Source organism: Natator depressus, chromosome 12 (assembly GCF_965152275.1).
Source record: "Natator depressus isolate rNatDep1 chromosome 12, rNatDep2.hap1, whole genome shotgun sequence".
NCBI lineage: Eukaryota > Metazoa > Chordata > Testudines > Cheloniidae > Natator > Natator depressus.
Window position 1 is genome coordinate 22,942,957 of NC_134245.1, and position 14,387 is coordinate 22,957,343.

Below are 14,387 nucleotides of genomic sequence, written 5' to 3' on the forward strand. Positions count from 1 at the left end.
CACTCACTATTGGAGATGTTTCTGATAACCTTGGCCCATAGATTGTCCTCAGAGCATCATAGAAGCTCTTCATATCATTCCTGTCTGTGAAGAACAATCTCATCTGCCTTGTTGCTCAACCCTGACTTTTGCATCTTTCTAAGTTTGCATTGTACAGTCCTCGTTGTTGTTGAAGGCTTCCTTCTTAGATGTTGAAGTGGTGTCTCCGAAACAGGCCTTAGGGAACTGATGTTTCTCATTCAATAATCTCCCTCATCAGAATCATTTTCATCAAACCAATCTTGATGTTTACATGTGATGGAACCAAAGGTATTGGATGCAGACAAGTACATCGAGTCCCTAAAGAATGCCCGATTTCCTCAATGTTATTAGAGTTGGCATCAATTGTTACAAGTTGGTTGCTCAGCAAGCCTGTTTCACATTCTCCTGTTTCAATTTGGAAACATTAATGTTTTGGGGTGCTTTTTTTACCTTGTGGTTGTCTACGAGGATGTATCCAGATATTCAGTTTGGAGACGATAAGCCTTCTGCACTTTTCATGCGCCTTTGTCTCTTTAACATCCTGTCGGTCTCTTCTCTTCATGACGACATAGTCAATGAGATGCCAGTGCTAGGAGCATGGATGCATCCAAGATGTCTTTTTGCAGTTTGAGAGGGGGAAGATTGTTGGTGATGATCATGGTGAGGTCACATTTAGCGCATTTCCTCAGCAGGAGGAGCCCACTGCTGTTGCATTTTCCAAGGCCATTTTTTCCCCGATGACGCCTGGCCATGCCTGGTAATCTGCACCAACTCTAGCACTGATGTGACCAAGAATGAGCTTGTACTACTTTCAGTACTTCTGCAATAAGGAATCCCAGGTCTTCGTAAAATTTGTCCTTGATCACACCTGGGTTGGTCATGGGGGATGCATAGGCACTGATGCTAGTTGCATATCTTTTCCCAAACAGTGGGAGACGCATTAGCATGAGTCTATCACTCACATCCTTTGGGAAGTTCATAAGCTTGCTAACCATTTGTGTTTTGATGGCAAACCCAACAGCAGCTTCACATTGTTCTTCTTTACTACCCCCACTCCAGAAGAAGGTATAGCCAGCTCCTTTGTCAGTGAGTTGTCCTTCTTTAACTGGTAAGTTTCACTCAGGACCACTATATGGATGTTTCAGAGTAGTAGCCATGTTAGTCTGTATTCACAAAAAAAAAAAAAAAAAAAGAAGTACTTGTGGCGCCTTAGAGACTAACCAATTTATTTGAGCATAAGCTTTCGTGAGCTACAGCTCACTTCATCGATGAAGTGAGCTGTAGCTCACGAAAGCTTATGCTCAAATAAATTGGTTCACTTCATCCGATGAAGTGAGCTGTAGCTCACGAAAGCTTATGCTCAAATAAATTGGTTAGTCTCTGGTTAGTCTTAGGTGCCACAAGTACGCTTTTTCTTTATATGGATGTTGCATCTGGCCAGTTCTCTACCAACTAGAGCTGTTCTTCTCTCTGGCCTGGCCTATCTGCTGTTGTACAGTCCATTAATAGGTGCACATTCCAAGCACCAATGGTGAATATGTCACCTTTGTCTTTTCTTGTGATTTTCAACAGCTATAGCTGAATCCCCTATCAGCTGCTGTATGCTGACCAGGGCTAAAGTGAAGCAGACAATGTTTAGGGCACCTTTTCTAGCCCCATCCTCATACTACAGAGGTGAGCAGTATGATCCTAAATAGGACTGCAAAGTCACCCAGGGGGCTGCCAAATTCCACTGCTGCTTCAGTCCAGCGAAAAGCGATCTTATACCTGAGCCGCCTGTGTGAAAATCTGCAGCTATGTGAAAATCTGCAGTTGATGTCATGACTAGTGTGTGAACTGGATTTAAGTGAAGGGTAAGTTGCACAAAATCACCCTACTCTCTCAAACGGCCCTGTCTGAATTCAGTGGCACAATGATGCTGAGACATCCGGAGACAAATCTGGATGCAGAGGATGACCATCAGATCCTACTGCACCTGAACTGATACCCTAGGCTGTCCACAAGCTCTTGCCATCCACCTTCACAGCCGGGGAGATGAGCATATCTGCTTGACCGCCTGGTCCACCAGAGGGTCCCCTCTGGTCAACAGTCACGGATAACAACATCTGTTACTTACAGTAGCAAGCCATAGCCTGATCTATCTTGAGAAGTTTGGACTGTGCTTTCTCTGGAACTTCACCTCAGACCTGCCTGCTGAGAGTGGCCCTACTAGGAGTACAAGACTGTAGATGACATAGTTCTGAGGTTCATTGGGACACATAAGCCTTTCCACCACAAAAAACTGTCCCCTTTCCAGTAAAGCCTTTCCCAATTAATGATAATTGCGCGCACACGTGCGCAGAGAGAGACATAACATGACTAGTGTTGAAAATCTGGGGAAGAGAAATAACATCTTCCAGGACTTTTAATACATTCTGCATAATTACTGCTGAATGCTTCTATACCAAGCAACAGGAGTCTTAAAACGACTATAAATTAGATAGAAACCACAGAGAATGGCTACAAGGCATGGTCACTAAAACAAAGGGTGCAATTCCACGTGTATATGTATCTGTTCCCTTCCACACCATTGTCCAGATAGACTGGTTCTACTTTTAGTAGATATACTGCAGATACTAGATGCTTGTTGGCATGAATATCAGGCAGAATACGGCTACATATTAACATTACTTTTGCAGGGTGTATGTTTGGCTATTTGGGAGCCCATCATCTTTGTATCCTGACATCTAGCAGAATATGGCAGAAGCTGGGCTACAGGGGATGGATCACTTAATGATTATCTGTTCTGTTCATTCTCTCTGAAGCATTGGCCTCTATCGGAAGACAGGACACTGGGCTAGATGAACCTTTGGTCTGACCCAACATGTCTGTTCTTATATAAAAATAAGAGATTTGCAGTGGAATAATGGTTTTCAAAGTTGTCCATAATGCTTCAGCAGCTATTTATTTATTTAAACAGAATGTTATAGAGTAGACTGAATATTTATCCTAATAAAGTACTAACAAATGGCCCAATCCCTCCATCTAGCTGCACTCAAAACTTCAGTGGGAGTGATTGAAAGATCAGGTCCAAAACAGACACAGTGGTACTCATAAAATGAAAGCAGCTCTTTAATTAAGGGTAATATTCTACAAAGGATGAATGTCAGCACTACGCAGGAGTTGTATCAGGTATGCACCACAGCCTTGTGACTGCATATTGCATTGTCCTTTGGTCTAGATCAGTAGTTTTCAACCAGGGTACGAATACTCATGGGAGTACGCAGAGGTCTTCCAGGGCGTACATCAACTCATTAGATATTTGCCTAGTTTTATAACAAGCTACATAAAAAACACTAGCAAAGTCAGTACAAACCAAAAATTTCATACAGAAAAAATGAGAAAGTAAGCAATTTTTCAGTAATACTGTGCGGTGACACTTGTATTTTTATGTTTGATTTCGTAACCAAGTAGTTTTTAAGTAAGGTGAAACTTGGAGTACACAAATCAGACTCCTGAAAGAGGTACAGTAGTCTGGAAATGTTGAAAACCACTGGTCTAGATTATCACTTCCCACAGGCTGGATGGGTTTAGGAAAGAAAATCTCTAGAGATCCCCTCAAAGAGTTTCTCCTTGATCATAGCATCAGCAAGGACAGGGTTTAACTTTATGAAATAGACCACAGGGTCTGTCCTCAAACATGAGGGATTCCAAGGGATCCATGGTGGCCAAGGCTGGACCTGTGCTTCCATGCCAGTTCTAGCCCCTCCATTGTGGCCCTCCCATGAGTTATAGGGTAGTTTGGAGTTGAGCTACAAGGGACTCTCACTGGATGTCCAGACCCCTGAAAGGACTATTCACAAAAGGGACTCATCTTTTCTGATCTGCTCTAAAGGAGGGAGGTGACAACATGCATTTTCCACTGGACTCATCTCAGGCCACACACTCCTCCCACTTTGACTTCGCCGGACCACACTATTCACCATGCAGAGAGTTCTCCAAATGGTGCCACAGAAACAGTTAAGCCCCCCTTCCCACGCATACACAGTCCTCTCCATGTTGTCTTGGGGGGTTTTTTAGACACATCAGGCAAACAGTGAACAGCAAATCAACAAATGTGGCTCATGTCTACTGAGGATTTTTATAAGTGCTAATGCTTTATGATAGATTATTATGCAAAATACCTCCTAAGAGCATGATGAATAAAAAAGTAGTGTTAAGTTTTGTAAAAATATTGCCACTGTGGAATACTCTTTGTCAGGTCATATTCTCCATGATACAGATAACAGTCAATACATTCTGATATGACAAATCAGCTGCAAAATGGAAGCACACAAACTTTCCTTAATTAAAGGTCTCTCTCTACAAACAAACAGGCCAGTCCCAATCAGTTTTTGTACTGCTGTGCTGTTGCCAGTGAAAAGATTTAATGTGCCTTTTTTCCCCTGCTTTGGACCAGTGTTCCTTGTAAGCTACATGCGCATGTGGCCATGCAACAATCTTGTAACAACTGTTTAAGTCACATGGCTGGGAGTGCAGCCAGCACCTGGGCCCTGCTCTGCGTGCCAGGCCCTCAAATGGCCAAAATCACAGCATCTCCTCAAATGGCCAAAATCACAGCATCTCCTCTCTGTCCCTGGCAAGCAGGATAGGCTTGCCAGCAAGGAGGGGTAAGGAGTATCTTGAGGGAGGCAGGGGCTCGTGGCAGGAGCCGGTAGGGGGCCCCCCTCAAGGGCTGACATTGGGGAGTGGCAAGTAACCAGGTTTTCTACATCTCAGAGGTGGCAACCCTAGCTGTAAGCTGCATTTATTTAATGTATTTGCTTTAAAGCAAGTATTTAACCTGCATTAAGGTGACCAGATGTTCAGTTTTCGACCAGAACACCCAGTCAAAAAGGGTACTTGGTGGCTCCAATCAGCACTGCCGACCAGGCTGTTAAGTCTGGACGGTGGTGCTGCCGAGCTAAGACAGGCTAGTCCCTGTTCTGACACTACGCTGTGTCCCGGAAGTGGCCTACAGGTATTGCTCCTAGGCAGGCGGGCCACAGGTCCCTGCCCTGAGCACTGGTTACACACTTCCATTGGCCAGTTCCCGGCCAACAGGAGCTGTGGGCGAGAGCAGCACACAGAGATGCCTGTACGCCCCCGCCTAGGAGCCAGACCTGCTTCTGGGGTGCAGCACGGTCTGCAGTGCCAGGACAGGCAGGGAGTCGGCCTTAACATCCCCACTGTGCCACTGACAGGGAGCCGCTGGAGGTAAGCCCACACCCCAACCCTCTGCCCCAGCCCTGAGCCTGCATCCCCCTCCTGCACCCCAGACCACTCATCACTGACCCCATCCCAGAGCCCTCACCCCTCTAGGGTGACCAGATAGCAAGGGTGAAAAAATCAGGACAGGAAGTTGGGGGTAATTGGTGCCTATAGAAGACAAAGCCGCGAATATTGGGACTGTTCCTATAAAATTGGGACATATTTCGGGAAATACACCCCCCCGTTTCAGCCCAGAGCTCCCTCCCACACCCTGAACCCCTCATCCCCAGCCCCACCCCAGAGCCCATACCCCCTCCCACACCCCAACCCCCTGCCTCAACCCACAACCCCCGCCACATTCCAAATCCCTCGGCCCTACCCCCTAGCCTGGAGCCCCCTCCTGTATCCCAAACCCCTCATCCCCAGCCCCACCCCAGAGCCCACACTCCCAGCCGGAGCCCTCCCCCACCCCAACTCCCTGTCCTAGCCCGGAGCCCCCTCCTGCACCCTGAACCCCTCGTTTCTGGCCCCACACCGGAGCCTGTACCTCCAGTTAGAGCCCACACCCCAACCCCCTCCCCCAGCCCAGTGAAAGTGACTGAGGGTGGGGGACAGCGAGCCACCAAGGGAGGGGGAAATGTACTGAGTGGGGGGCAGGGCCTCAGGGAAGGGGCGGAGCTAGGGTGTTCAGTTTTGTGCGATTTGAAAGTTGGCAACCCTACCCTACATGTAAGCAAGAATCAGGTTCTAATCTCTGTGTGCCCTTTTCAAGAAATCCGAAGGTAAAGAGAGTATGTATGCACCACAGAAAAGTGAGTATACTTCCCAAACCCAGGAATTGCAACCCTCTACATGTCTGAATTCAGAATGTCTGATCTCCACACAACACAGAGCTGCCCATGTTCTCCATACAGTAGCTCATCAACAAGGTCATATACCTTTAAATAATACAAGATTTCTACTAATCTGAAGAGCCCCACAATTTCATTGCACAGCCAAATGTCCCATGATACACAAAATGTCTTTCAGAGTGGAACTGAGCAAACATACATTTTGTGAAGAAAACTATGTAGATGCAGTAAAAAAAAATACTTTTGACCACACATGATCCAAATTAGAAGCAACTTCATATAGCCATTTTAAAAATCGTTGTGAACTGGCAAACATGGTACTACTGGGCTAATATTATAACAACAACATAAAACAATTTTATTTGTGCTGCATTAGTAATAAATACTTATTTTCACTCTGATACCACCACCACCACGATATTTATGCTGTCCCTGCCAAAAAGAAATACTAAATACAGCGCTAATATGATACAGTGGAAAATTGCTAAACAATAAGATGGATCCCCAAGAAAATCTGATATAGATTTCCTGTACTATTTTCAACCCTTCTCACAAGGGATACAGCAAGATGGCAATGAAAAGTGAATTTCCTGCTGTTACAGCTACTTTGGATGCTCATGCTTCTGTTCCTGTGGAGCTTGCTTGGATCAATTTCAAGAAAATAGCCTTTATCTACACTTTTGCACAGAAAATACATTTCTGTTTTAAAGAGATGCAGTTTGTGTGTGGTGGCCAGTATTTTAACCGGTAGTATACTGTTGTAGTAGCTTGCATATAGTAAACTGTAGCATACAAATATTTGGCATATTGCTGAAGTAGAAATTGTATTTCTGCACTTTCCCAATTCGTTACAGAAGTGTTCAATCTTACCCACAATTCCTAATTTCCAAATACTGTCTTTCCCATCAACATACAAAAACCAACAGTACAAAGGAGCACTTCTCCTTTTAACTGTGTATTAGACAAGGATTTAAACAAACTGTCTGTTCACTCCTTAGCAGCAGTGGGCCAGAGCTACTTTTATGTCATTTACTTCTATTATTCTGACTAGGAATGATATATTCCCTGAGTTGGGCAAGTCCTCCCTTTCTTGCAAGAGTAGGTATGAGGTGTGAAAATATTTGCTCTTTGGCATGAAATTGTAGGTGAGGGCCCAATCCTGCTCCACTGAAGACAATGGCAAAATTGACTGACTTAAATTATGCAGAATAACGTATGGTGTATATGAAAGAACACTATTCAGAATAATGATGCAACATGGATTATCCATACAAAGAGCTTGATACTACTCTCATTCAGTTTAGTGGGAGCAGTATAGGGTAGGAAGTGTGAAAGAGACAGGTACTGCCTGTTTTTGAAGATCTTTAAATTTGTCTTTTTGAACACAAAAATACCCTTTATAAGCCACACACTCTATATATAGAATTATGTTCCATACACAAATGAATCAAGATGGCTATAGGAGCCATAAGAATTAAAAAATAATTCTACAAGAAACAGCCAATGTAAACTCCAAGATGACTCTGGATGACTCATGAGTTGATTAATAATAGGCCAGTTCCTGCTTGCCTCACTCACTGATACTAGCATGAATACAGCAAACAGGACATGACACAATAAGTTCCAATGGAATGAATAAATGTCTAAACTAATAAGATGACATTTCCTTGTCCACTGAGAAAAGTATTCACTGTCGACAATACTACTCCCATTTTGAGTGCCTGCCTTTTGGAATACCAGCGGAGTACACAAATGTAAATATCACTCTCCATTCAACAAGGCACAGCAACAGTTGTATGGCTGGCCAATAGTGAAGCTGCAAACTTCTTTAATTTGTTCACATGTAATTTCACACTGAAGCTCAGATATTTATAAGACAAAAAGGTGGAAGTGAATTTCTTTGATTATTGTTAAAACTTAGATGAATCTGCTCACAAAGGGCCCAAGCACACTTTATAAAGTATATTAGGTATAGTTTCCTACCTACAGACTCTGTAAATCTTTTTTTCTTCAATATACAAGTCAAAAAGCCCCAAATTGCTATTGCGATCATGATAAACATTGGAAAGTTCTGCTTGACCTTTTATTAACATTTTTCTATACCAATATGGTTCTTTTGCTACAAGCACCCTAAGGAATTATGAAAAATACTTTTTTCTGTAGTTTAGCCCATGTGCACTTAATAGGCTCACAAATATAATGCCATTATAAAAAAGAAAAACTGCCAACACTGCTAAAAAAATTGTCATAACACTAAATTATTATATAAATATAAAAGGAGTATGTCTGTAAAATATTCGCTCAATGAACATCCCAAGGTGATGATTTTGCTATGTTGTTTTTATTCCTGGGAGATCCATAACACATTTGGATATGCCACATGTCACCACATGAATCAGGCAGTTAATGCATGTGCTTTTTAGAAGCAGAGATGTCTTCCCAATAGAATGTGCTATAAAAAAAAAAAAAAAAAAAGAGAGAGAGGTTGAGAATCTGCTGCTTTGTCTGATAGACATAATTTAATGTCTTGCTTAGAACGCTGCATCTTAAGGGAAAATATGCACTGTCCTATGTAGTTATTTACAATATATTACTAAATCTATGCAAATATAGTTCCCTGAGCTTGGTATTATGTAGCAAAGGTCAACAACGTTTGAAATATTTTGAATTATATTCCCAATATACTGTGTATATAGCACTAATATCCAATATAGGCACATATATCTTAATATATTTCTAGATTTTTCTATTCATGGTCTCTTACCATTGGTTTTCATAGATCATCATACAAATATTTTTCTTTAGGAATGCAGAAAATGGTCAATCCAGTTGTAGCTTTCTATTAAGATTATTAATTATACAGTCATTAATAAGGCATCAGTTCAAACACTGCATGGTAACTCAGCACTATTTCATAAGATAAATGATAATATCCAGCTCAGCAATAAACTGATTGGCAGCTTTGCTAAATATGGAATAAAAGGGTTAAGTTTCTGTTAAGAGAATTAATCACGTATCTCCCCCAAGCAGGTCTGCTTTTACTAAAATTTAAACAAAAGACCCCAAATGCCATTTACCTCATCCAGTTTATGCAAAATATTTTTCCATCTTTTGGGGAAAAATCTATGCATCTCGGATTCCATTCATATGGCTTCTTGTCAATTACACCAGTATATCCACATTAACTTCATTGAGAAGGCTCCCTTGTAAGAGAACAAAATTTGACTTGTGTTCAGCAAGTTGAGAAAACTTATGCATCTCAAAATGAAGTAGGGATTACATGGTTCTCCATTTTAAGTTAGGAACACCACATTACAACCCATAAACATTCTCTTCAGCTGAACTTGGGTGCTGTTTTTATATCCAGATGCTTAAGGAAAATCTGACCATGGGAAGCTTTATATTTAGTGTTGAACAACTAAAAGGTTCCCTATATATCTATAAGCCATTCAGCCCAATATAAGCTTTGAAATGTTAGAACTTAATTATGTATCAATGTGAATGTACTAAACACCTCTCTCAATTTTATGTGCCTATGATTTTTAAAACAAGGGATTTTTTTTTAAATGGATCATAGCTGAGAACTAGCTTATGTAATTACAACTCCGAAAAATTTTCTTCTAATTCACTGGATATGATATTGCGTCATTTTAGCCAAACATATGAATAGATTTTAATACACATCAGTAATGGTACAGAATTACATATTTCAGATTAATAGATTTTGAGGCCAGAAGGGACCATAATGATTACCTATTCTGATCTACTGAATAATACAGACCACATTATTTCATCAAGTGATTTCCGCATGACGCCTGGCTGGCTGAGCTAGAGTATATCTTTACGAAAGTCATCCAGTCTTGATTTAAAGACTTCAAAGTCTTTATATGGTTTGATACTAATGACATAATTTGATAATATTGTCCTCAGTATATTGGCACATTTGATGAATCACCCAAAGAAACAATATCCTCCCGTGCCTGCTGGCCTAAATTCAACCAACCTCCTTTGACCCACAGCTACAGAGGCTGTTCAAATCTGAAGGACTCCAAGCAACCTGATATTAAAGGGCAATGATAAGAGAATCCACTGAGTAGTCTCTTGGAGATGTAATAGGAAATGCAACTATTGTATCTGCCTTGGCACCTAATCCCTCTTTCCTGTTTTGGGTTGTGTTGATCAGACTCTAGAAGAATTACTTTTGCCTGATGATGGCCAAGAGAAACCTTACTATCCTTACAATATCCTTGCTATCCTTACAATATTATTGGTGCAAGAGGTAATGCATATCGACTTAAACCTAGCCCTGGTCACTGCAAGACAGTTAGTGACTGCAGCATGTACTAGCTGCCTCAGCAGTTAGATATACCCCTTAATTTGCAGACCATGTCCCCTTGTACTACTACAAAGAGCATGAGCACCAAGTAAGAAGGGCAGGGTTTAGCCTACTAGGTGGGCACACACTCCACATTCCTCCCAGTGGAAGTACAGCTGAAACAGACATTGCCACTCCACAGACAGACACCAGGGAGAGGGAAGGATTCTGTCTTGCCCACACCACGCAGACTTTTCCTTAAGTTTTTATTCATGTCTTTACCCAAAGTAATCTGCTGTTATCCAAAATTCTTTACCGAATTGAAGCTCGCTGGTTTAATAAATATTTTGGACACGCCATTCTCTCTATCTGTACTTTCCTTTTTTTCTTCCCTACACTGTATTGGTGTCATTAATGTCAGTACACTAGAACTTTTAATGAGTTATCTACACTAGGTTATACTCTTCACCTTGCTAAGAGGACTTTCTGAAGCTTCTAGTTGCTACTGATAACAGCCAGCCTCAAAAATTTCAATCTGTAAATGGGTTCAGATCCCAATTCCACCAAAGTTTGAAGTGTGCAGCCCCAAGATTTTAATTTGGGCTTTTTTTTTTTTAAACACATAAAATACTCATTTACTCTAGTGATATTGTGATATTATTTGTGGCACAGGTGGGCCATGGAGTTTTTATACCACGTTGGGGTGGCCTCAGAAAGAAAAAGGTTGAGAATTCCTGATATAGTGCATACCTGGAGCTGTCTCTAGACCTACGCCCAAATCTTGGTCACTCAAATAGTCCCATTAGCTCTAACTGAACTACTTGGGTGTGCCAGCTGAGTAGAATTCGGATCCTGATGGGGAAAGTAAGTGTTCCCCCACCGTTGCCAGGATAGGAGCCAATTATGAAATGGTCTCAGAGAGGAACATCTTAGTACAAACTCATCTACCCTCAGGAAAATGCAGGTCACACAGACAAAAATCAGAGAAGATTACACTAAGGCTTCTAACTGATAGATGTTGATTACACTGTTCCTGGACAGTTAGACTTTGTTTCCATCAAGTCACTTTGCATTTACACTTATGATATTTATGCAAAAGAATTAATAATTCCTTCCTTAAGCAAAGACTTTGGTCAGGATTGGAAGTGAATTTGGTGGTGTCATTATAACCCACTTTTGTGCATATCATAGAAACACTACAAAATTCAGCAAGGCTGGCTGCTTATGTATGAGGGAGACCAAGTGCTAATTTAGAGTTCAGGAACTGTGGCCTGGAAACACAGTAACTACATTCTCTGTATCCCTCCAAATTGCTTACCCAACTCTGACACTATGCTGTTTTTGGCTCTCCCATTGCACATATTGCCTTACCCATTCCGCTCCACAATGGGTAGAAGACCTGGAAAGGGAGTTAACATTGCTTGGTTTATTAGGATTACCATTAAGAAAGGCTCTGGATCCCATAAGGACTGTACCACAGAGAATGGCTGCTCCCTGGGTCTATCCTTGGAATATCCGCTTCTACGTTTGCTAAAAGGGTCTCCATGGCTTTGAGGATGGGGCAGCTGCTCCCTCCTCTTTCAGTACTAAAATACACTAAATTTTGCCATGTTATGCTTCCCTCTTCCCATGTTAAGGGAGGGGAGCATCAGACCCGCAATCTGCAGAGCCTCTGGAGATCCTTTTGTGTGTACAGTCAGTGTAACTAAATCAAAATGTAAAGTTATTAGCATTTATTACTAACATCATCCTACCCATATATTGCCTCAAAATACAAACACCGACCCCTTCAGATTTCTTCACATGAGATTAGTATTCAGCACATTCATTATTTTGACAAATAAAAATAATAGTTAAGACGACAAATTGGTCGATGACAGTAGGGTAACCTGAATCTAGTTGTATATTTAACTAGTGAGCCATTTTAACATGCTGCTACTGTACCTAAACAAAATGAGTAGGCTAAATTAGTTTATTTACCTAAGCGTTGTTAGTTTCGATCAGCCAGATATGAATTTTCAGATACTTACATAACTAGCATTAAAAAAAAAAAGAGAGAGACATTTAGCTACTACAATTGTTAGTATAACAAAGGCTATAGGACCCAGATACTATTGCATTCTCCCAAAAGTGCTTAAATAATAGCCTAAAATCTGAAGAATTACTTTAATACTTCAATAAAAATAACCCAATTCAAACATTTTCAAGGAAACAGAGCTCCTTGCTCTAGGCTACCGAATAATGGCTGAAAGAAAGTATATAGCTTGTCACTTCTGATTAGAGAACTGTGCCTCTGTGCTTTGAATGAGAGGCATGTCTGGTAATAGAAAGTGCAGATATTAAATTTAATAAAATAATGTGGAATACAATATATATGAAACTTGACCAAGTATAGCACAGAATGTAACATACATTAGCCTGCTCAGTCAACTACTGTGGCCTAGCATCTAATGACAGACTTAATTTCTATTTTCAAAGGCGAGTACTACAAAAAAAAAATACAATTTTCAGATTATACAAATATTTTATAACAAATTAAACCAAAATTGCCTGACATATCTACATGAATGCATAACAATAGTAGGAAATTACAAGGACTTCAAACTACCCAGCCTTAAAAGTCCGCACAAACCTATCATCTTTGAGGTCATTATAAATAATTAGTTACAAAGATTCTGATGCTGAGATTTCATAACATCATATTAACTACTGCAGATATATTTCTTTCCAGTTTCAAGAACTTTCAGATTTATTTTTTAAGCATGAGGACTCACAATTTACATTCTGCATATTATGGAGGAAGTGCCTTATCTCCGATTGCTTCTTTAATCTAGCATTTCAACACAAATAATAATAAATAATAGTGTTTTCAATACATTAGCAAAAATACATGCTGAGGGCTATTAAATAACAAGCCACAGTACCTCCAGTTTCCCAGCCTTCTACCCAATCATGGAACCATACAGTACCCATGACATGACACTCTTAAGGGATTTAAAAAGCAATTCAGTGAGCTAATCCCAGTAAACCCAGAATTAAAGTTCTTGTTTCCATATTTCACTTTCAAAATATTTAGAACTTTGACAGATATGACATTATGTTTTCATTAAAACAGCTGATTTCAAAATGCTGCACTGTGCAAAAAACACCATAAACAGTTTATGATGAACTGCCACACTCTTAATTAAAACAATAAATCCAGCGTGCAATATTTGTGCAGCCTCTGGTTTGACCTTTGCCTCTTGCTATCCACTACCAAAGCCGCTGCCTCATTCTGTGCACCAGATGTAGAAGGTTTTAAAACATGATCTGAAAGGCACTAAAGATAAAATAGGAGAAAACGTGCCATTACTCTTTGCAGTTATGATTAATTCAGTTCATATTTTACAATCTGGTTATGGAGTAAAACTGCAGACTTTACATCAAGTATTTGCCATTCAATATACCTAATGTATAAAAATGCCTGATATTTTAGAAAATGGCACAGGGCTAATTCACAGCCACCACAAGGAGGACAGAAATAGGAATAATAAAAAAAATAGGACAGTGATTAGCTATCCATCTAAAATAACGAACCTATCTCAGCCATTTGATGGTCAGTTTTGCGCAATAAATATATGTGTTACAACAAAACAACCCAGCCTCTCTCTTATCTCTGTATTACCAGATTTTAGATTAAAATATCCCCTTAAATCTATCAGGTCCGCTCCTTGAACAGAAACCAGAGGGCATAAATTACTACTATATGCTGTAATGATAGTAAATTTGTTGTGCCTTCCTGAAGACAAAGTTAAATGCAGTAACAACTCTGAGACTTAAGTTCAGAAACTGATCTAGGAGGCTGGACTGAAGGCTGGTGTGGTCCAGTAAGCACGTATAGAGGGGAGAAGCTGAATTCAAAAGGCTTCATCCTGTACACGGTTACTCATCAGCCTCACCAGAGTAGAGAGGTTAACTTCAGATCATACATT

At 40.7% G+C, this 14,387-nt stretch overlaps 1 long non-coding RNA gene across 1 annotated transcript in view; it reads right to left on the bottom strand.

Annotated features, from left to right (window-relative positions):
• Positions 1-14,387, bottom strand: part of LOC141996568 (uncharacterized) — a 135,646-nt gene that overhangs the window by 88,306 nt on the left and 32,953 nt on the right. The window lies entirely within an intron of this gene.